At 43.2% G+C, this 24,835-nt stretch overlaps 2 long non-coding RNA genes across 4 annotated transcripts in view; one reads left to right on the top strand and one right to left on the bottom strand.

Moving 5' to 3' along the window:
- Window positions 1-9: 9 nt before the first annotated feature.
- On the top strand, window positions 10-15,242 carry LOC147028347 (uncharacterized). Of its 2 annotated transcripts, XR_015057534.1 has the most exons (3): window positions 10-2,506; window positions 14,545-14,674; window positions 15,125-15,242. It is a non-coding gene; the product is annotated as an uncharacterized LOC147028347 (long non-coding RNA). The 2 variants fall into 2 exon arrangements; XR_015057533.1 differs by lacking the exon at window positions 15,125-15,242 and having other exon boundaries at window positions 14,545-14,675.
- LOC147028346 (uncharacterized) overlaps window positions 13,114-24,835 on the bottom strand; it is a 32,064-nt gene continuing 20,342 nt past the window's right edge. Inside the window, exons 2-3 of one of the 2 annotated variants that reach the window (XR_015057531.1) lie at window positions 20,726-20,877; window positions 13,114-20,392 (exon numbers count right to left, since the gene is read on the bottom strand). This is a non-coding gene — a long non-coding RNA (uncharacterized LOC147028346). The remainder of the gene's footprint in view (window positions 20,393-20,725; window positions 20,878-24,835) is intronic. The other variant, XR_015057532.1, reaches the window with a different exon arrangement.

Genomic DNA, 24,835 nt, shown 5'->3' with positions numbered 1-24,835 from the left:
CTTTATTGCCCTTCACTCAATGAATTCTCAAATCTTTTCCTTGAACATTCCCCTCTTATACAAGTTACACACCCCACTCCTTATGTTTCACCTTTCTCCTCCCTCAGCGAGTGTACTGTTTTCCTGTCTCAGCCTGTTCCATGGCTCATAGCAAGACCAACAAGGAAATACTTTTGTAAAAGTAACATTGTACTGTCTGTCATACAGCAAGGAAAAAAGCTCTTGGAGGAGTTTGTCCTGAAAAGAGTATGTGCAAATATTACACACATCATCCTCATGATCATGACTGTACCATAATCTTTAGAGTGCCAATGCTGCCTATGCAGTTTACAAACCTGAACGCATCGCCAGTCCGATGCAGGATACTTGACTGTGGGTGGAGGAATTTGTAATTTCTTCAAGGTGACGGCAATAGCTCGCCTCTTCACAAAGAACACCATTGGATCTTTAACGTCCACCAATTAATGCTGGCAGATAAGATGTCCAGTTTCATTTCAGACGGGACACATTTCACAAAATCGTTTAATCTGTGTGATCCCATTCCTGAACTTTTGGAAGAATAAAGTTTTTAAGCATTTCCAAGTATCCATTCATTGTATCGCAGAGGATGTAAGGAGCAATTAGTTGGGTTGAAGTCATTCTGGACTAATGAGGCAGTTTTGGCCGACTTTGGTTGCGTTCGGCAATCATGTCTGAATAATTTCCTGAACAGTAATGGCAGTTATGCTTGTTGAAAAAAAGCAACCAACATAGAAAACAGCCTCATCAGACCAGATAATGTTGTGTAACATGCTTGGACAGTCATCCATCCACTGAAGGAAGTGTTCACAAAATTCCATTCTATCATTGCAATCATCTGGAAACAACTGCTGAACATAACGAGGTTTGTTTGTATAGATTCCATCCGAAGTCCTTCGAAATTAGGTGAACTGCATGATAACTTCTTCTACTGTCCTTCACCGCTTTTCTGATCGACTTATCTGGGCTCATTGTGAACAGGTCTTGTACCCAGTCAATGTTTTCTGGTGATCGCGCTATGGTAGGTTTCCTGATCTTCTTTCATCCTTGACTAAACCAGTTGTTGAAAGCTTTTGGTGACATTTTTACTCACTTTTGGATCCAAAGTGACATGTCTTACCATTTCTTGCCCCCAACAACTTTGAACTGCAATTACAGACTGCCAAACCTCATATTCCGCAACAATTCACACTCTGAGCAACAGCCATAATGGATCAATGATCAATATGAAAGCAAAGAAAAATATCAATGGCAATAAAAAGCTTTCAAACAATTATTTTTTTAAATAATATAATAATCCATCCATCCATTGGGACCATACTATGTGCAGAGCGCTGGTGCTGCCAAAGCAGACTCTCTGGCTATTGGACACAATCCTGGGTGGGTCGCCACTCCGACACAGTATTCCAGCATGCTGGCACTCATTTTGCTGACCTTGGAAGGATGACAGGCAGAGTCAACCCCATCTGGTATTAATTCAACAACCAAGTGGGGTTTTTGAACTCAGGATCATAGGATCCCAAGCCCACCACTCTAACCATTAAGCCAACACCAGAAATATTTAATAATAACTCCACCTATAATAACTTAAGAGTTCATAGAACATCTCACCCTGCACAGTGTTAAGTTATATAATTCCATCGAAATAAAATAGTGATTTTAAAGGTCATGTAAAAAAAATTTCCCAAAGTGCACTGCCATTGAAGCAGTGGCATATGCACCACCTTGTTTCACATGTCAAAGTACAACAAAACTGGAGGTTTTTGGGAGCGACAAGAAGGCAATTTGTGTTCTACAGTGTTCAAGTATATAAATAAATTGAAATAAAATAAATATTTTAAAGGTCATAGAAAAAATTAGTTCCGGAAATTTACCACCATCGATGCAATCTTTCACACCACATTATTTAACACGTAACATTATTTCTTCATGCCTGTTGTTTGTGTCCTTTATGACATCCATAAAACAGGAAGTTTCCTGTTTGGGATGATTTTCAGTTTTTTTTGACTGTCACATTTTGTTTAACAAGTAACACATGTATGAGAATCCCAATGCTACACACCCTCCTCAGTTGCTGGACCAGTTTCATTACTTGACAGTGAGTCATCAGCAACAACGTAGCCAAAAACGCGCACCACGAAGGCTCCCAAACATGTACCATGTGCAATGGCAATAGCAGCTAACATATAAATAACAAGACCCAATCACGTCTCTCACCCATATTTGGAGGGAATATCCAATCAGCTCTAACCTAATCAATTACCCCCAGGTAGCTACAGTATGATTTCAATGTATTAACCCCCATGCTCTTCCAGCCAAAGAAGGTTGCATAAAGCAACTGAGAAGAGCTACACAAGGTAAGCCCTGGAATTGTCATTGTAGCATTCCCTTTTGTGTTCCAACCTTCCCGAACCCCTATTTATGTTGACATTTTTTCCAGGGTTTTTCAGCTGGACTTTGTATCAACTTTAGAGTGTGCCTTGTCTGCGTAAGTATTGCTTTATTTACTTTTTATCAAGAATTGGCATGCACCTTACATTTGGGGCATCTTAGAAACGTGTAAATATTATGTGTCATTGGTTGTTATCTCCATATGCAGGTTTCAGAAGGTAGAATGGAGTCCTCCCTGCTCTTGAAGTATATCATGATTCATGGACCAATTTGTGAAGTTTTCTTGTTCTCAAAGTTTTGTTCTGAGGGCTCTCTTGAAGCCTCCCTTCATATATGTTTTAGCACAAGAGTGAGGTAAAAATACTGTAACTGTTATTGGAATATGTGTCCATAATGGTATAGAAAGCATGTCATCTCCCTTCCCATTGTTTGTGTCTAAAAACACTTCTTGAACCCATTTTCTGGTTTTATCCCCTGTAAATCTGTCCTTTTTAAAGATAGCAGCCTTGCGGGCCAAGTGAGGCAGCACTTCAGGTGAAATTTCATGAAGACTTGAACATTCAGGAGGAACCGAAAACTTTAGAGGTGGAGATTCAGCTTGAGTGGCACCTGAACAGCCAATGAGCACAGATCGGGCATCCGTGAGTGACGTCACGGGGTGGGGCACGACCAGAGGTCATAAAAGGAGCCCCCGCACGGTACATGCAGTGGGTTGAGTCGAGCCTGGAGTCAAGTTCAGCCATGTCCGCAGTAGAGCTCGAAGGAGAGAAGTGGATGCACAGCTGACTGAACGAGGAGGCAGAGTGAGCACCTCTCACTATCATGCCATCTCTCCTTATTTTACCAGGCTGTCGCCCCACCCTCAGCATCGTGCCAACTCCAGTTCACCTGCAAGATCATGGCCCCTGCCTACCTCTGGCTGCTCTGAACCCCAATGTTGGACTTGCGGTGTCCAAACGGGCCGTGATCAAGCATTCCATGTACAATCATATCTCTTTGGTCTTTCTCCTGTGCCTGTGACATGTCTGAGGTCTTATGACAGCAAGATAAGAGACTTCTGTCTATATGAAACCCCATAGCGCATTGATAATTTATTGTAAATAAACTTCCATTGGGTGATTTAATGATTGCCTTCCCATTCTTCCCCTTCCAATTTTAAAATCAACGTAACAAATTGACTGGGTCTCTGAGTTATTCGGATTGTTTTGATCGCTGAGTCAAATGGTTGAGTTGGCTTTCAATCCTTTCAGAAGGTATTCTGGTTTTGGGCGCTTAATGCCCATTGTTAAAGCTCACCATCTCGTCAGCGAAACCACCGCTCGGATTTCAATTTGATTTTGATTGGACCCTGGTGAGGAGGTGTGTGTGTGTGTGTGTGTGTGTGTGTGTGTGTGTGTGTGTGTGTGTGTGTGTGTGTGTGTGTGTGTGTGTGTGTGTGTGTGTGTGTGTGTGTGTGTGTGTGTGTGTGTGTACAATGTTCATGTGGGGTTTCAGAAAGTGGAATGGAGTCCTCCCAGGGTGGGCTCAATGTATCCACCTTTAATTCAGTAAGGGGTCACGGTCGTGATTCACTGATCAAGCTGTGAAGTTTTCTGTTTTCAAAGCTTTTTGCGGAGGGCTCTCTTCAGGATCGTAACTGAGCCCAGGACGGCTTCCAACTGCAGTTAGTTTGTCGTGATATTCCCAGGGATGGTTTTCAATATCTCTTTTAGGTTTTGTCATCATTCCCATGAGGTTCTTCATTATCACTGGAACAAATTTGGCATTCTTCACCTTCCAGGATATTTTCACTTGATGTTTGAGGTCTTGGTATTTGGTCATTTTCTTTATTTCTGCATCGTTAGTCCAAAATCACTGGTATCAACACCTCAATTAGCAATGCCTTCTTCTCGTTTTTTTTGCACCTAAGTATGATATCTGGTCACAATGCTTTGTTTTCGATGTTCACTCCCGATGGGATCATAAGGTCTTACGTGAACGGTACTTCAATGTTTGCAGTGATTGTTTTTGCTTCATTTTCCCACAAATTTTCTGAAATTGGAATATCAAAGTTTTTGCAGATGTGCCAGGGGATTACTTTACAAACTCTGTTGTGTCGTTGTGTGTACAGCTGTTCTGACACTTTTTTTATTTTCATGTTCAGTCATTAAGCGCCACATATCATTCTCTTTGCTAACCCCACCTCCACCCCTTACCTGTCGGTTTTTTTTCCTCCTCTCCCACACACTTTTCTCTCACTCTGTCCCCTCTTCACTCCCCCCTGCTCATAAAATGCAGCACTCTCCTCCCACATCTCTGTTGCTCTCTCGGTGTGTGTGTGTGTGTGTGTGTGTGTGTGTGTGTGTGTGTGTGTGTGTGTGTGTGTGTGTGTGTGTCACGCACCCCTCCCCCCAATAGTGAATTGTGAAAAATTTGGTGAGGTGTCACTCTCCCCACCTCCCCCCTAACTCATCCTCCATCATCCTCTCTGCCCTTCCCCCTGTCCCCCTACACCTCTCTCTCTCTCTCTCTCTCTCTCTCTCTCTCTCTCTCTCTCTCTCTCTCTCTCTCTCCCTCTCTCTCCCTCTCTCTCCCCCTCCATCTCCCCCCCCACTTTATTGCCCTGTCAGCGAAGCAAAAAATACAAAAACAAACAAACAAAATTTTTTATTTCATTAATTAAAAACATTTTTTTTGCATTTTCTTACTTGGATCTTGTGTAGATGGGTTGGTGTAGTGTTTGCGCAGGTATGACGGGCTGAATGGCCTCCACCTGTGTTGGATTTCCTTGTTATTCCTTGTTATGTATATATATATATATATATATATATATATATATATATATATATATATATATATATATATATATATATATATATATATATATATACATATATATAAAGCCTGGTGTTGGTGCAGTGGTTAGGGCAGTGGCTTGGGACTCAAAAGGTCCTGTAGTTCAAGCCCCGTTGGGACACTGAATGAACATATATATATATATATATATATATATATATATATATATATATATATATATATATATATATATATATATATATATATATATATATATCCAAGTCGAAAACACCAGGGGGTTGACTCAGCCTGCCATCCTTCCGAGGTCGGCGAAATGAGTACCAGTGTACTGGGCCCGGTGTATGCCCTGGTTAGAATAGGTGTACTATATCCCTGTGTGTCGTAAGAGGTGACCAGGGTTGCGTCAGGAAGGGCATCCGGCGTAAAAACCTCTGCCAAATCATTATGCTGACAACAACACGAATTTCCATACCGGATCGGTCGAGGCCCGGGTTACCAACGACTGCCACCGGTGCCAGTGGTCAGCAGGGTACCAGTGGAAATTGTGCTACTGCTGGGCGAAGGAGGAGAAGTAGACGGGGAAGGCGAGTCCGGAGGCAGTGGGAGAGGGGGAAGGGTAGAAGTGTACAGGTGAGAGTTGGAACGCTGAATATTGGGACGATGACTGGCAAAGGGAGAGAGTTGGCTGATATGATGGAGAGAAGAAAGGTGGACATACAGTGTGTTCAAGAGACCAAGTGGATGGGGAGTAAGGCGAGGAGCATTGGAGGTGGTTTCAAACTGTTCTACCATGGTGTGGATGGGAGGAGAAATGGTGTCGGGGTAATCCTGAAGGAAGATTATGTCAAGAGGGTATTGGAGGTGAGGAGAGTTTCTGACCGAGTGATGAGTGTGAAGTTTGAAATTGAAGGTGTGATAATGAATGTCATCAGTGCATATGCCCCACATATGGGGTGTGAGATGGAGTATAGAGAAGATTTCTGGAGTGAGTTAGATGAAGTGGTGGAGAGTGTATCCAAGGATGAAAGAGTGGTGATTGGAGCAGATTTCAATGGGCATGTTGGGGAAGGGAATAAAGAGGATGAGGAGGTGATGGGTAGGTATGGTCTCAACAAGAGAAATGTGGAAGGGCAAATGTTGGTAGAGTTTGCAAAAAGAATGGAAATGGCAGTGGTAAATATGTATTTCAAGAAGAAGGAGGAACACAGGGTGACATACAAGAGTGGAGGAAAGTGCACACAGGTGGATTACATCTTAAGCAGGAGATGCAACCTGAAAGAGATTAGTGACTGTAAGGTGGTGGCAGGGGAGAGTGTAGCTCGACAGCATCGATTGGTGGTCTGTAGGATGACTTTAGAGGTGAGGTTGAGGAAGAGAGTGAGGGCTGAACCAAGGACCAGGTGGTGGAAGCTGAAGGAGGAAGACTGTCGCGTGAAATTTAGGGAGGAGGTGAGACAGGTGTTGGATGGTGGTAAAGATGGGTGGGATGATTGGGCAACGACAGCAGAAGTGGTGAGGGAGATAGCTAGGAAGGTACTTGGTGTGACATCTGGACAGAGGAAGGAAGATAAGGAGACTTGGTGGTGGAACGAGGAAGTACAGGAAAGTATAAGGAAGAAGGGGTTGGCGAAAAGGAAGTGGGATAGTCAGAGAGATGAAGAAAGTAGGCAGGAGTACAAGGAGTGGCGGCGAAAGACAAAAAGAGAGGTGGCAAAGGCGAAGGAAAAGGCATATGACGAGCTGTATGAGAAGTTGGATACAAAAGAAGGGGAAAAGGATTTATAACGATTGGCAAGACAGAGGGACCGAGCTGGGAAGGATGTGCTGCAGGTTCGGGTGATAAAGGACACAGATGAGAATGTGCTGACGAGCGAGGAGAATGTGTTGAGAAGGTGGATGGAGTACTTTGAGGAGCTGATGAATGAAGAAAATGAGAGAGAGAGAAGGTTGGAATAGGTGGAGATAGTGAATCTGGAAGTGGGGTGGATCAGTAAGGATGAAGTGAGGACTGCTATGAAGAAGATGAAAAGTGGAAAGGTGGTTGGCTGAGATGGTATACCGGTGGAGGCATGGATGTGCTTCGGAGAGATGGCAGTGGGGTTGTTCACCAGATTGTTTAATAAAGTCTTGGAAAGTGAGAGGATTCTGGAGGAGTGGAGATTCAGTGTACTGGTTCCGATTTTCAAGAATAAGGGTGATGTGCAGAGCTGTGGAAATTACAGAGGGATAAAGTTGTTTAGCCACACCATGAAGTTGTGGGAAAGAGTGGTGGAAGCGAGGTTGAGAGGAGAGGTGATGATCTGTGAGCAGCAATATGGGTTTATGCCAGGAAAGAGCACCACTGATGCAATGTTTGCTTTGAGAATGTTGATGGAGAAGTATAGGGAAGGCCAGAAGGAGTTACATTGTGTGTTTGTGGATTTAGAGAAAGCTTATGATAGGGTGCCAAGAGAGGAGCTGTGGTATTGTATGAGGAAGTTGGGAGTGGTGTAGAAGTATGTGAGGATCGTGCAGGATATGTATGAGGACAGTGTGACAGCGGTGAGGTGTACGGTAGAAATGATGGACCGGTTTAAGGTAAAAGTGAGATTGCACCAAGGATCGACTCTGAGCCCTTTCCTGTTTGCAATGGAGATGGACAGGTTGACGGACGAGATCAGACTGGATTCTCCATGGACTATGATGTTCGCGGTTGACATCATGATCTGTAGGGAGAGTAGGGAGCAGGCTGAATCGAGCCTCAAGAGGTGGAGGTACGCACTGGAGAGAAGGGGAATGTTAGTCAGTAGGAGTAAGACGGAGTACATGTGCGTAAATGAGAGGGAGGGTGGTGGTATGGTGCCGTTGCAAGGAGTTGAGGTGGGGAAGGTGGATGGGTTTAAATACTTGGGATCAACTGTCCAAAGTAATGGAGAATGTGGGAGAGAGGTGAAAAAGAGAGTGCTGGCATGATGGAGTGGTTGGAGAAGAGTTGCAGGAGTGATTTGTGACAGAAGGGTAGCTGCAAGAGTGAAGGGGAAAGTATATAAGACGGTAGTGAGACCAGCTATGTTGTATGGTTTGGAGGCGGTGGCACTAACAAAAAGACAGGAAGCGGAGCTGGAGGTGGCAGAGTTAAAGATGCTGCGATTCTCATTGGGAGTGACGAGGATGGATAGGATAAGAAATGTGTATATTAGAGGGACACCGCAGGTAGGACGGTTTGGAGACAAAGTGAGAGAGGCGAGATTGAGAGGGTTTGGACATGTGCACAGGAGGGAAACGGAGTATATCGGGAGAAGGATGTTGAAGATGGAGCCGCCGGACAGGAGGAGAAGAGGAAGGCCAAAGAAGAGGTTCATGGATAAGGTGAGGGCAGACATGCGGGTGGTTGGAGTGTCAATGGAAGATGTGGAGGATAGAGCGAAATGGAGACGGTTGATCCGCTGTGGCGACCCCTAACGGGAGCTAGCCGAAAGAAGAAGAAGATATATATATATACATATATATATATATATATATATATATATATATATAAATTTCTCACCACTGACTCACTGACTGATCTTAAAAGATCGGTACCTTCCGGGTAATGTAGAAAGCTGAAATTTTGCCTACCGATGTACATTGAAGCCCCGACATGGGGCAAAAATCACAGAATCGTCGGACATCATCCATAAATGAAAATATCAATAAATGGGGAAAAAAAATAAATGAAAATAAATAAATTAAAAAAATCAAATACAGGTGAGGGACCCAAAATAATGGGGAATCACGGTAATTTTGTGTGTTGATGGATATCGAAGGCAATATACCAGGAAAAATCACAGAACCATCTGAAAGCATCCGTAAATGAAAATATATATAAATGTAAAAAAGAAAGAAAATAAATAAATGAAACATCAAATGCAGGTGAGTGATCTGAGATAATGGGGAAGCATGGTTTGTCTGCTTACATCATGTGTAAGCACACCTTGCTTATATATATATATATATATATATATATATATATATATATATATATATATATATATATATATATATATATATATATATATATATACATACACACACATATATCACAGTCATAAATCATTTTCTCATTGTGGTGACTGGGTGTAAGGGAAAGTATTTAGTACTGACCCACTCGCGAACCTATGGCATTGCAGGCCCATGAACTGGCCAATGTGATCACAATTGTTGCATGCCAAATCCCAAGGCACTGAAGTCCCGAGCTGTGTTCTAGAATGGCTTGCGTGATTTGAGACGTGAGGTAGGTACATTTTCCAGGCCTTTATGTATTGATAGAATTGGATTAGCCTGGGGAGGTGATATTAGTGGAGTGTTCTGTATTACATCTAAATATCAGGTTAGGGAATATTTGAGAGCCCAGGCAGCCAAGGTAATGGTGTTGTTTTTAGTGTCCCAATGATGGTTCGCATCAAAGAATTTAGAAGAGGATTCAGTTGTTTGGTGTGTCTGCTCTTTGCCCACAGAGAAGCACAGTACTTTGCAGTGTAATAGACTAGTGTCAGTCTATTCAATGAGGAGGGTACATTCATCTATCGGGCTCCAGCGATGGTGCCAGCAAGTTATTAGATAATGTTAGCCATTTTATTTATCCTTTCACAAACCTTAATCCAATGTTCTCAGTAAGTCAAGGTGTGATCCATTGTAACCCCAATATATCTTGTGTGGGCCTTCATTCTGGACTGCATCACCACAAAAACTCACATCTCGACTTGCTTTCTAAATGATTATTCAAGAAAAAGGCAGTTGGCATGGTTTTTGAGGTTCTCGGTCCTTGGAGAGCTGACAACCAATCTTCTTGAGGCTTGTTCCTCGTGCAATGAGAACAAGGCCATCTCTGCAATTGATATTGTCTGTAGCATATCTTTTTATATCAAGACGAAAGAGTGGAGATGCCAACACCGAGCATTGTGGGAGATCATTGTTTAGAGTCCTTGACACTTGGCGTGTCTCCAAATAAATCTCAAAACTGATGGATGATCAAGAATGACGTTAAAACTTACATTATGACTTGGCAGAGGACAGCTTTGGCCACTTTTATTTGCAGTCTGTCTCTTCAGACTTTACCATAGGCTGCTGAAAGGTCTACAAATACCTAATCAGTCTTGAGGGAACACTGGAGGCCAGTCTCAATATGTGTGGGTAATATGACTACTTGGTCAGCACAGCTTTTTCCTCGTCTAAAACCAGCTTGATCTTTAGGCAGGGAAGGCTCTACTTTCAGCATTTATATCTCAGAGACAGATACTTAGAAATACATCCTTAAAATTCACCCTAAATCTTATAATGTAGGTATTTTTCTCTCTTTCGCTCTTTATTTTAATTTTTGTATAAGAGAACTCTCTTTGCATTGCAGAACTGATAAACTCAGTTTGATTGAGCACTTCCCCAATCTTATTCTCTTGTGATTGTCCATTACAATATGACATCAATGACAACATTTTGGGTTATCCAAATTAAGCATTTGTGAAAAGTACCGATGACACAATATGGAGTTAACCCACAGGTTTAATCAAAAGCCTTGAGTATTGAAACTTATTTTTACTTTTACAATGATCAAAGGCTCATGGAGGAACTTGTCCATAAATCACATGCAGGACAAAGACATTAACAGACATCAGTGTACATTCACATGAATTACATGAAGATTAATAGATGATGGACAAATACTCTCGTTTCTGGGGATTTTACCTTGTGTATGGACATCCTGAGCCATCAATTCAGATAAGAACAATAAAACATATATATAATATATACATATATATATATATATATATATAAATATATATATATATATATACATATTGTGTGTGTGTGTGTGTGTGTGTGTGTGTGTGTGTGTGTGTGTGTGTGTGTGTGTGTGTGTGTGTGTGTGTGTGTGTGTGTGTGTGTGTGTGTGTGCAAAACATGTCCTGTCCTTTTGTTTTTTCACTGTCTTCATGGTCACTGGACCTCCTTTAGGGGCAGCAGATTGATTCCATGAAACCATAAATCATACTGGAAAACTTTGCTTTATTCTGTGTGCAAGTGGCCAAATTTATACCCAGGAGACTTGTAAACTCTGCGGATGAGCATTCAGAGAGCCAAGTGGTGCCATATTGGGCAGTATCCAAGGGCAATGGTGTTGGTGCTGGAAAAATACCAACATCCATATAGTGAATTCCTGATTCCTGAACTGACAGAAAAGCCTCCTGAAATATATTTACCAGAAACAATGGTCCATATTAAAGCTGATTTGCATAGCCCATGCTCGGATGGATGACTGGCCGCACAAATGGGAAATTGAGGAAAGCCCAACATGCAACTGTGGGAACCCTAACGAAATCGTGGGCCATTTCATTAACCACTGTGAATTGCATAATTCAGCGGGAACGTTTGAGCAAGCCACACAGGCAGAGTGGATTGCCATGATGTGGCTTTTGAACCTGGACTTGCATTTATGAGTTACTTATTGTCAAGCTATATTTAAGAAAAAGTGTTTGGCTACCAAACTGAAGCTGTGTTTGGCGGTGAAGTTATCGCATCTCTGAATAACATTGTTGTGATGTTGTCTTTTTTTGTATGTATGATCGGGTCTCGTGTAAGAGGAAGAAATTATGTGCAAAGGCCTGGTTCTGGACGTAGTTGCATTCTACCTCGAACCTGTCACCGATTTAAGTGCTAACCATGCAACTATTATCATCTCCAGATGGTGACATTTGGGTTTGGCAAACTGACGTAAAAATGGCTGGCACAGTCTGGCTTTGTATTAGCCCAACATGCAAAAACAGATGCTCAGCTGGCATGCACTCTAGATTTCCAGAAATGTCAGTGAGGATGCTTGCTGGGAAAACAAATGGAAAAAATGTTCATGGACGAATCTGGAACGCCACCCAAGTCAATGCAAAGATGTGTCGTCATTACATGTCACCGATTAGGAGGAACATCTTTGTTCCAATGGCCGTGTTTCCACTGACGTTTTCAACTTGTGAGTAGTCCAGTGTACCAGGCCCATTGAGCAAAATATGTGGCAAGAGGATTCATGTCATACGTGGACAAGGAGAAATATTTCAGTTACTGCCTTGTCTTAAAGTTCCATTGCAGTCCAAGTACAACATAGAGGCCACCTGCAAAATATGGATGCATCACTTGCTGAATTCTTGTGCCTTCCCTCCTCACCACTCTTCTCACTCGGCGCTCTTCCCTAACTCTTTGTCTTATGCAACTTCTTCCCAACACCCTTTCCCTTTCTCTCCAATTTTATCCCCAACTTATCTACCTTTTGTTTTCTTCGTTTTTCTCCCCCTCCCTTTCATTGAAAAAAATATTTATACTCAGGCTCATCATACCCCACCACTCCCAGATCCTCTTCTCCATAGCATACATACTATGTAGATGGATTATCATCATGCTCAGCATTAGAATCTTGGCACCATGCTCCATAATAGCAATGTTTTGTTTGGCCACATTCTTTGGCTGGATCTTGTTTGAAGGTTGTTAACATCCTGTGGCTGGTATTGTTGTGGGGCCGGGTTTCGGTGGCGAGCACAACCGCTCGGGGGAGCAGTAGAGTTGGCTCCACCGAAAACACCGGAATTTAGGTCGTACCTTTCAGATTAAATCCGAAAGGTCACGGGTCCCTTATCGGACCAAAGATCGCTAATAGGTCGACCAAGTGGGGTAAGGTCAATTGCCAATTTCAATAAACCTAAATACCCACGTCATCAAACTACCGGGGAAATTCAGCCTTGGCAGGATCTGCGCGATCCGGGTCGTTACCGAGCCGGATCCGAGTCGTACACCGAGCGGAGAGTACCAGAAGCCTGCCGGCTGATTGCACAATTACGGCAACAATGAGGCCTCCTAATTTCCGTTCGCAGCGTGGCAAACCAATGATAGAAATGACAAAGAACGAGCTGGTACTTTCAACAAGAGGGGAATTTATTAACAATAATGAGCAAAAACCAGGAAGGGATACCAAGAGCAGATTACAACCGAATATATTCCAATGTACAATAATGCAAGCACTTAACGATTCTACTTGACAAGATAGGCCCGCACACCTAAAAAAAGAAATGGACCCCGCCGTGTCTTTATTCGGCTCTCCAGCCAAGGAGGATAGTTCGGCTGGGAGTCAGAACGGCTGGCTACCTGGCCGCGAGCGCGCGGTTGGTCGATCGCACTTTCGGAGCTCGGGTCATCGAAGGGTCTGTGAGCTCCTTAGCGAACCACGTGGAGGGACCCGAACCCACACGGTCAGCTTCTCGCCAAGGAGAGGACCAGGGGCAAATACCGGCGACCACCAAGGAGCGCCCAGCAGGCCAGAACACCGGGGAGCGAGTGGTCGCCCAACAACACAACCACCACCTCAGGAACCACGAACTCCGACACTTCGACCAACGATGAGCACCACCAACACAAGCCCCAACACGAGCTCCGACACTTTTTCTCTCGTCCGATCGTGCCGACAATTATCCCCTCCTTCTCCAGAGGGGAGGAGCCGCCTCCTCGCGACCTGCTCTCCCTCACTGGACGGTTTTGGCACGCAAATGCGCTCGTCGCCTCTGTCACTGGCCAAAACAGGCGCCAAGTCCGTTGATTGGTTCGAGAGGCGTGGTGACATCACGCGGACTGCCCCTCACACAGTGGAGGAGTCCCATTGGTTGAAGGACGTCAACCTCGCTCGTATCACCCGATCGGCTGGGGTGTCATGGGAAAGTCGCCCTCTGTGCGTGATTGGACAAGGGGTGGAGTCGGAGTTGAGGCAATGAAAATCTCCACCCACCTACATGGTCGAACGCACGTGGGCAATGGCGTCGGTGTTGTTATCGATCTTGTAGTAATCGTTGTGGATGTATAAAATCCCTAACTAAAAAAAAATAACCAGTAGCACACACATGTAATTCCCATTAGACAGAAGGGGGATGGATTCTAAGTGTGCACATACTTATCGACATAACTAACTTTGGGACCTGAATGTTGAGTGCGCATGGTTTCCAGATTCGTAACAGCATTTCATTATTGTTTTGGATAGAACTGACAATTCAGTGAGACAGTCTGAAATACTAGATTAACATGGAGAACGGGTTACCATTCCATCAGAAGAAAAACATAAATAAAACAAAAGCTACAATCATTTCGGTCTTCTCCCCTTCATCGGAGCCTTTGTTCCTCTTATTATTTTCTTCTTGCAGAAAGGTAACTCATTTTTCACTTTCATCAACCATACGGTGCCGCAAATGCAATCTACTCGAGGAACTCTTCTGAAATGGTAGATGCTGAGATTGATTATCATTATAGTTGTTGTGCAATTGAAGAATTGTGACTGCAATCGTGGCTTCTTTCACCCAGGTGACTCCACAATTACTACACAAAATATCTCAGAGAATTTGACGACGGATTCAGTGCTGCAAGGAGAAATATGGAGCGGAGACAGATACAATGATTGATTCATCATTGTCAGTACTGCACAATAAAACCGGTATGTTTAGAGTTTAAGAATGAATGCTTTACTGGGGAAGGGTAAAGTGACCTTCAGGCCACACTGTACAGTATTTCCAAGAACAAATTCTCCAATGCACGAACAAACTTGCCAAGGCCCGCTCCGTCACCTCAACCATTCCACATCATCAATTATTATACAGGGTTGCTCACAGAAATGTACCTCATATTAATTGTTTATTAAATCTGTAATTTTTAATACAAGACCTTATTTATATAACACATAAATTAACTCAAAAAGTTTTGTTTTAATATAATTCATATGAAATGGCCTCCACCTCACCAAAGTTCTGCACACTTCTGGATATGTCGGTCATAGTTTTTGACTACAGACCGGATTGCTTCACTTGAGACTGGAAATAACCCTCATTACAGCATTTTGAGTTCAGGAATGTTCATTGAAACCATTTTCCTTCACAAATCCTGACAGGGGGGAAAAAAAAAATCTGAAGATGAGAGGTCAGGAGAACTTGGAGGCCAAGGAAATCCAGCTCGGTGGGAATTTTATCTGCCAGGAAAGTGATCATTGAACAAGCGAGCTCAACGTGCAGTTGCTGTGTCCTGTTGAAACAAAGCACCAGGACCGTTTCTCACATGACTCCAGAAAAATGTGTTCAACATGTGTAGTGTGTACGTAACATTCCGCATTCACAGCCATACCCTTTCTCAGTATCCTGATCTTCAAAAAAACTATGGATTGTCAATCCGATGATTAATGCAACTATACAATTTGGAGATTGGAGAGTTAACTCAACAAAGTGTGCTGGTTCTGGCTTCTATTCTCCAAACCTGACATTTCTGTTTGTCTACCATACTGTTCAGGTAAACGTAACATTCGTCGCTGAGAATTATGTCGTCTACGTTGATTCCTGCTTGATCAATAATCCCACTGAATCGCACACAAAATTCATAACGTCGATGTTTGTCATTTGAGGTTAAGTACAGCATCAATTGAATTTTGTAAGGCTAAGCCTTCAGATCAGACTTTAACACTCTAATAACACAGCTTTGAGATGCTTCAATTTCATGTGAAATGCACCTTGTTGATTTTCTGGGGCTACACGCAATCACTTCGCTAGTTCTGTTTGCGGTCTGTGAAGTTTTGAATATGCCTCGAATGTCCAGAGTGTCCTGCATTATTATTCATGAGCAAATACAACCCATCGCTTCGCTGATGGGAATATTAATGGGGGTGGGGAGTAAGAAGGATGGGAGGGAGTGAGAGGAGGGAGAGAGGACATAGCAGGGGTGGGGGCGTGAGGAAGAAGGGGTAAGCAAGGAGGGATTTGGGATTGAGGAAGGGTGGGGGAAAGGAAGGCAGTGTAAAGGGAGGGCAAGGGAAGGCAGCATGAGGGGAGGGAAAGGGAAGGCAGCATGAGGGAAGGCAGCATGAGGGAAAGGGAAGGCACCTTGCTAATGCAAGGTAAGGCAGTGTGAGGAGAGGGTCCGCCCAGACATAACCACCATCCAGACACGCACGGAGATAACCGCCATCCGGATACTTGCTGAGATAACCGCTGTCCGGGCATGTGCGTAGATAACCACCTTCCAGACATGTCCAGAGATAACCATCGTACGGATATGTGGGGGTGATAACCACCATCTGGATACGTGCAGAGATAGCCACCATCCTGGCATAACCACTGTCCAGATACACTCAGGGAAGGCAGCGTGAGGGCAGGGCAATGTAAGGCAGTGTGAGGGGAGGGTCCGTCCGGACACACGTCAGGTCAGATCAGGTATGGGGGCATTCGCCAGAGCAGCATGTCGCTGCATCCACTTTCAGCCGGTGCTCCAGAGGCCTCCATTTGGCCATCCCCCAGGCAAATGCCTGGCCCAACCCCATCTCCTTCAGATACTGATCAAACTGCTGCAACCACGAGGCACGTGATCAGCCCATTGGCCTACTCCACTCATGAGGCTCCCTTGCTGAGGGAATCTGGTGAGTAGGATCAGCGTCAGGAAAATGAGCCATGTGTTCATATAGCCGCAACTGACGCTCATGGGCAATGCAGGTAACAAATCTCATTTGAGTCTCTCTCAGCAACTGCTCATTGGACATAAAATCTGACCATCAATAGCCAAGGATTCTCTGAAGAGACCTGGTCCCGAAGGAGTTAAGTCTCCATCTCAGATCCCTAGTCAGAGTCCAAGTCTCACATCTGTAGAGCAAGAATGGAAGCACCGAGGACCTGAACACTTGGACTTTCATCGTCCTGCACAGGTATGACAGCATCACACTCCATGATTCAGTGAATCCATGACTCCCCAGGCCCGACTTTGACGTCTATTGACCTCTGGCTCACAGCCATTGGAGACATGAGTATCACTGCCAAGGTAAGTGAATCTCTCTGTGACCGCAGCATCCTCACCACAAACAGGTACAGACAAGATAGCAGCATCCAAGACATCATTGAAAGTCAGGATCTTAGTTTTGACCCACGAAACCCATAATCCCTAGCAGCTCCAACTCCTCATTCAGCAACCCAAGGGCCCCCAAAATGATATCCAATCTCCACAAAGATGACTGCATCATCTGCAAAATCAAGGTCAGAGATCTTGACATTCCCAAATGATGCACTGCAGCTTGATCTCTCCGACATCCTCCCCAGAATCCAGTCCATGCAGGTGCTAAAAATTGTGAGGGTCAGTACACACCCCTGACAAACTGCAGTAACAACTGGAAATATGTCAGAGATGGAATCACCACATCTCACAGCACTTTCAGTACCAGAATATAGATAGTTCAGACATTAGATTGATCAGTTTTGGTGGCACCCCACGAAGAGCAATAATCCTCCAGAGAGCATCCCGATTCACTGAATCGAGCGCTTTGCAGAGATCAACAAAGGATGTAAGCAACCCTTGCTGAAACTCTCGTCTGCATTCGGTGAGGACCCGAAGAGCAAGGAGACGGTCAATCATTGACTTATTTTCTGTTCAGCCTGATATGACTACTCGGGGCGCTGGTGTTCAAGCAGATAGGAGCAAACCCAATCAATAATTATCCGAGCAAAGACCTTCTCGGCACAGAGAGTGGCATCACCCCTTGCAAGTTGTTGCAGTCCTGGCGATCACCCTTCCCTTTCCAGAGAGGGACAACAAGGCCCCTCTTTCAGTCAGTTGGGATGATGCCTGTGTTCTAGGCAGAGCACAGAACTGCATGCAACGACACGAGTGCAGCATTTCCACCAGCCTTGAGAAGTTTATCATGGATGCCACAGATCCCAGGAGCTTTACTCTATTTCAACAGGTTCACCACAGCCTGTGTGTCCACAAATGAAGGTGGACCACAGTTGATTGGAGGGTCAGCAACAGGAATTGTAACACCCCTGACATCTAACTCAACAGCTGGTGGGTCAGCCTGGTGCAGCCGCTCATGGTAATCGGCCCAGCTGGCCTTCACGTCAGAGTTCTCTATCAAGAGCCCACATAGCCTTTGCTCCAACTGAAGAACACCGAGGGATGGGCTTGGAGGAACGCGATGCACGAATTTCCTTATAAGTAGGACGAGAATCACTTGACCACAGGTGATGCTCTACCACCTCACAGCTTCCTCGCACATAGGCCTCCTTGTCCACCCTCACTGCACATGCAGTTTTATGCCTCAACTCCCTGAACAGCTCAGCTCCGCCATTAAGCCTGGCTCTGTGACTCTGGTCAATGGTATCAATTGTTGCTTGAGAGACAAAATTCTTCTTCGCACTTCGGTGAGTTCAAAGACATCCACCGGCAACATCAAGGAAGGTAGTCTTGAAGGTGCTCCACAACTCTTCAGGATTCCCCAAAGCATCCAGATCCCCCAAATGCCTGTTCGCAAAAACAGCCTGTCTGGACATGTCCGGAGATATCCGTTGTCCAGACGACAGGTATACTAAGGGGGGGGGCAGAAAAATATGGGGGTAGAGAGGGGTGGAGGAGCAAGGAAGGAGGGGGGAGTGACCAGAGGTGGGCGAGTGAGGACGGGTGGGATAAGGCAAGGCAAATGTGAAGGGAGGGGAAAGAAGTGTGAGGGGAGGAAAGGGGAAAGCAGCATCAGGGGAATGGCAAGGGAAAGCAGCATAAGGGGAGGGTAAGGTAAGGCAGTGTGAGCAGAGGGTCCATCCAGAAATAACCACTGTCCAGACACATATGGAGATGACCACCATCTTGATACATATGGAGATAACCACCGTCCAGATATTTTCGGAGACAAAAAGAGAAAGAGAGAGGGGGGAGAGAGAGATAGGGGTGTGGGGGGGAGCGACTTAGGGAGAGGGAGAGGAGGAGAGAAAGGGGATTCCAGCAGATGTGATGTCCAGTTTAACGGTGCACACACATTGATGAATCACCCTGCCTGTGAAATAACAGGATGACAGTTTATAGCTGGGTTGGGATTCAAACCCAGGTGAGACTGATTAGAGCGAGCATGCTTACCTCTCGGCTTTCCTACTGTGGTGTGGCAATTCATGACTTCATAACAACTGAAAACATTTTTTCTCATTGTGATCATATAATCTATTTTGCCTTCCTCCTTCTGGTATAGAACCATTGTTTCACCATTGATTGAAGGTTGAAGAATGCACGCCAAGTGGCTTCACCAAGCACTGCACAAAACGGTTGAATAAACTTTTTAAAATGAAACAAACTTTTTATTTGTATTTATCGATGCCAAAGTAATGGGTCCTGTAATGGAAGATCTTGCAAAAACGGGAAAGTGTGTAAAATAAAATTTCACATTTTCAGTGGGCTTGCCACCGCTTGTTGCACTACAGAACAGCATGTGGCCAATGCAAGCGAGTGGCCCCTGACCTTTGCTCAAGTCGATCAATCTAAAGTATTCAGTGACATTGCGAATATTTTAGAGCACTCGCCAAGTGACTCAAGGAAGCACTCCAACAAAACAGTTGATAAGGAATGGCTGGCTTGGCAAGCAATGATCCGTCATATTAAACACCTCCCGGAGATGCCCAAGCAATGTCCGATTTGGACAAATGAACACTGTCTTTTTTTAGCAGTCACAACTGCTACTAAGTTTAATTCTGGAGCTGAAATTTTGCAATTCAGCCCAGTTGAAGAGATTCTCGAGGTTATAGCACTTGCAGAAATGAAAAAAAAATGCCATGAACGCTGGTGTCTCTGGGCATTTATAAACATTAATTGCAATGTATCCAGTGATTCCTAGGTATCGATAATATGAGGAGAGTGAAAAAAACAACTTTATTGTTAAGAAATCATTGTGGCCTGTTCCAAGTCAAGGCATGGATGAGCAGGCCAAAAAACATGATGGCTTCAGACTCCAGTGAGTGAGGTTATCTATAGAGTGAGGTGGCCAAGGATGCGCCTGATAAAGAATATAATTAAATAATGCTGTTAATTATCTTCAAAAGGGGTTCTTCAATTAACCCAAACACCCAATTTTCACTCTTGCACTTCCTTGGAGTTCCCTTATTATTCATGCGATTTTCAGGCTACTAGGTTTCATGGTTTTGGAGTTATGGAGGAGACCAACACACTGACATAAACACATTTATTAGTATCGATATCAGAGCTTGTGACATACACACACATTTGTTAGTATCAAAAACAGAGCTTGTCTTAATTTGCTCTATCGAATTGTCTTCTGAATGTACGCTGCAATCCTATCACCGATTTCAGCTCTACATTCTTCTCCACACTGAAGATTGACTCCTCTGTTGCTTGTTGTGCCATAGGTTAGCTGCAAAATAAAAATAATAATAAAAATAGAAATGTTAGAAGTACATTTCATTACCAACAAACAACCTGAATGCTTTCTCCACCGAATTCACTATATTTGACATTTCTTTTGGCGAAGATTTTTTTTAAAATACATTTTTCAAATCGGGTACATTTTTGTGACATCCTGTATTGGTACAGTATCATGGCACATTTACCTCACAAGATAGTTTTATACATCAAATGCAAAATGACACTCCACCAAGCAAAAAAAACTTTCAAAATACTCTTAAAGCAAAACATTTGAAACCTCGTGTTGGATTTGATTTGAACAATGAACAGTTATGCTACTCACAATAAACTCATAGGAAACCGGTTTTGGGTACCGTACACGCGTTTTCATACTATTCTAATACCCCACAGCATCCCTCTTTGCTGAGCTGGAATGCTTTTAGGAATGTGATTTGACTCGTCTTGACTTGACTTTTGGTCTTGGGTGCATGTTGCCTGAAGATAGAAGAAAGTGGTTCAATATTGACATGTGGAGAGGATATTGTTGAAGTTTGGTGCAACAATATTGTCTTCGGTGAGCAAATTACACAATAAGTGATCAGCACTGCTGAAACCAAGATGGCGGACAATAGCGAAACATGTGTGGTGGAACAGAGATTCATCGTTTAGTTCCTTGTGAAGGAGAACATTGAACCAGCTGAAATTCACAGGAGAGGATCTACACAATTTGGTCATGCATATAGTGTGTGTGTAAATAGTGCAATGAGTTCACAAGTGATCATGATTGGTGAGCGATGTTGAAAAATTTCACTTGCGTCCCACTGCTGTTACTCAAACGAACACTAAACACACTGACACACACACACACACACACACACACACACACACACACACACACACACACACACACACACACACTGAAGCATTACATTGGCAGAGCAGCAACATTGCTGCTACGTAGTACAGCAACTCTTCAAAAAATGCTGGATTAACATATGGTTTTATTGTGATGTGCTTTTGATGATCTGAGAATATATTTGGAATAAGAGTCTTTTGAAATGTCATAATCTGCCCGAGAATGCTCGGCGCTCATGTGCAGAACCCAATTTGCAGCAATGTTGATTGGGGCATGTTAACGTAATCCGTGTGTGCGAGAAAAGGATAAAGTGAAATGACTCAAAAAGCTTCTAAAATAAATTTAAAATACTTGTAAAAGTACCCAAGACAAACAAGAAGAAGACGTCGTGCAGAGCATGATACTTGCAAAATTCATAAAACAAATTTTACCTGAAAAATAATGGGTGGTTGAATTAATTGACCAAATATGCAGCAAATCTTCAAATTTCAAGTGAATCGGATAAAAATTGACAATTTTAGAAATTCGGCCTTTGCTTACATTTTGGTTTATGTTGATCTCAGAAATAATTGGTTGGTTGAATTCAGTGACCTGAAATATAAATCCTCTTCAAATTTCAAGTCAATCGGATGAAAATTTTGGAATTTGGAAATCTCACCTAAGTTATTGACCTTTTGCCTATGTTGACCTTTGACCTCAAAAACAATAGGCTCCTTCCTTATGACAAACTCTACCTTGTGGTGAAGTTTTGTGAAGATCGGTTTTAAATTATGACCTGTAGGTGATTGACAGACAAACAGACAGACAGAATAACAAAATCGACTGACCAATAAAGTTGAGAAATCTTCGATTTTGCAAGTAACAAACACACAAAGACAGAAAGAGGTGAAAACATAACTTTCTTCACCTTCAGTGGCAGAGGTAATAAATCATTAAGCCTGCCATGTTCACAGGAGACACTCTCACAAGATTCAGTGTGAACTGACTTCCATGGGCCGAAGGGGACGAATAATCCTGGGGAGAGGCTTCACACTCTTCATCCCATGAGGCTTCATACATGTTCGAATACACAAATGTGGATATATGTGTAGCCAGGACATAAAGTACAGCACAGTAGCTGAACTATGCCATCTGAATTGAATAAGAGCGAAAATCTAAAGGGTTTGAGAGCAAGAGTCAAAGGGGTCTTAAAAGGTCTATAAAAGGGTCTACGGTCTTAAAAGTGTCTAATGGGTCTTAAAGGAGTCCAAATGTCAAGGGTGTCGAAAGAGTTAAATTTGAACGAATGCAACCCATGTGGCTTTTCCATCGGAGCTCATAAAACATGAGGGTGATCGGACGGAGATGGTTTATTGAAGGAGATTGTAACGAGTGGTGACACCTGGATCCATCATTTCATGCCAGAATGAAAGTGAGCCAGCCTGGAGTGGAGATATTCTTAATGGTCCCCACCATAAAAAAGTACATTAAAGGTACACCACCGGCATCAAAAGTTATAGCAATGGTATTTTGGGTTGTTAATGGTTTAATTTCTGGGTAACTTCTCAAACTTGGGAAGAACTATCAATACACAGTACAAGAGTGATGAATGTTAGGCAATGGAGTGAGACCAGCAATACACAGACGATAGCCAGGTATGCTGTATTGATGCATTAATTTACTAAACAATAATAGCCACCTTCATATGGAAATTGTAATTACTATTCTTGTATAAATGGGTTAGGAAATTCTAAAAAATTTCCCATACAGTTCAGACTAGTCACCTTGTCATGTTCATCTCTTTACACTACTCAAAGATCATCTGAGTGGCATTGAGTGATAAAAACGTCAAAGCACATCCACTCGAAATGGGGGAGGTGTGTGTGTGTGTGTGTGTGTGTGTGTGTGTGTGTGTGTGTGTGTGTGTGTGTGTGTGTGTGTGTGTGTTTGTGTGTGTGTGTGTGTGTGAGAAAGTTGCTGTTGTTGGCTGACATCTCCGCACGTGTTTGCATTTCAGGAGATGGAACGGAAACCGACCAGGTCTCAAAGTATCCACCTCGTTGGTTCTTATCTCTATTTGCAGGTTTCAGGAGGTGGGAGGGAAATCTCCCAGAACTCAAAATCTCCACATCCTCCTTTTTGGTGATGGATCATGATTCATGAATCAAACAATGAAGTTTCATTCTCATAACCTCGTTCCAAGGGTTCTTTTCAAAATCTTCACTGAACCTCTGACAGCCTCCACTTGTAGCTCGTTTATAGTGATATTCCCTGGAATGATTTTTAAGTACGAAGTACTCAGTTCGGGTTTTCTTCATCATTCCTGTAGCTCTGACTATCACTGGTACAATTTCAGTTTTCTTCAATTTCCAAGTCCTCTTGATCTCATTTCTCAGATCCTGGTGTTTGGTCATTTTCCTGATTTCTGTGGAAGTTAGTCCAAAGTCATTGGGAACTGAAACCTCGATCAACAATGCTGATTTTTCCTTTTTGTGTTGGAGTACCATATCCAGACACAATGTCATACAGTTTGCAATGTCCATACTTGATGGGATCATCTTGTCATGTGTGAAAGCACTATATTTTCATTTTCAATGATCAGATTTGGTTTGTGTTTCCATGATTGTTTTGGGACCGGGATGTTGAAATGTTTACAGATGTGCCAGTGGATTATTCTACAGACACTGTCATGTCTTTCTGTGTACAGCTGTTCTGACATGAGTTTTTTACGTCCCAAAAGGAGGTGACTGGTACTTTCTGTTTCTACCCCACAAAACATGCATTTGGCTGATTGGCTCAATCCCACCATTTTCTTCAAGACATTAGTGTAATGTCCTTAGTCTTGGGCATTGATGATGACTCATTCTACATCCCAACTAATTTGACCTCTTCTTAGCCATTCCAATGAGCCTTCGTTGTCGATCACTCTCTTGTCAAGCTCTTTTTAAAATCTTCCTGCTCGTTCTCTCCCATTTGCCATTTGTCCACATCTATTGTGTGTGTGTGTGTGTGTGTGTGTGTGTGTGTGTGTGTGTGTGTGTGTGTGTGTGTGTGTGTGTGTGTGTGTGTGTGTGTGTGTGTGTGTGTGTGTGTGTGTGTGTGTGTGTCATGTTTTTTGTGAAGTTCAACTGGAGCTTTGTGAACTGGAATGCGATACATTGAAATGATCGTCATGTTCTCCTGAGTGATTAGGCTAATTAACTACAAAGAACCAGGAAGAATTCCCAAATTTTGAACGCATGCCATGTAAAGATGTATATAGCAGGTTAATAGGTCCATGGCATGGAATTCTCATTATAAAATAAACAACAAAAATTATGATAACATTTCAACAAAGCATGTATTAAATAATACAAATAATATTTATACCAAATACTCATAGTCGTATAATTTGGCAATAATAACCAACGTAAAATCCCCGTCCTGGCCAAAGCTCATCTGGGTTGAGAGAAAGGCAAGCTAATGCTCAAGCAGAACAACAGACAGGTATGCTACAAGGCCGTGAAAACCAATGTAAATTTGGTCCAATGGACCATCAGGCCCATAAGAGTCCTAAAACGGTTGTGTGCCCATCCTTCAAGATTGGTATGCACCAATGTCAGAGGTTTTTGCAGGATT

Source organism: Eptatretus burgeri, chromosome 4 (assembly GCF_056783735.1).
Source record: "Eptatretus burgeri isolate ZD-2024b chromosome 4, Ebu_testis_v1, whole genome shotgun sequence".
NCBI classification, from domain to species: Eukaryota; Metazoa; Chordata; class Myxini; order Myxiniformes; family Myxinidae; genus Eptatretus; species Eptatretus burgeri.
The sequence above is the reverse complement of the archived record's forward strand: the minus strand, read 5'-3'. Positions and strand labels throughout refer to the sequence as shown.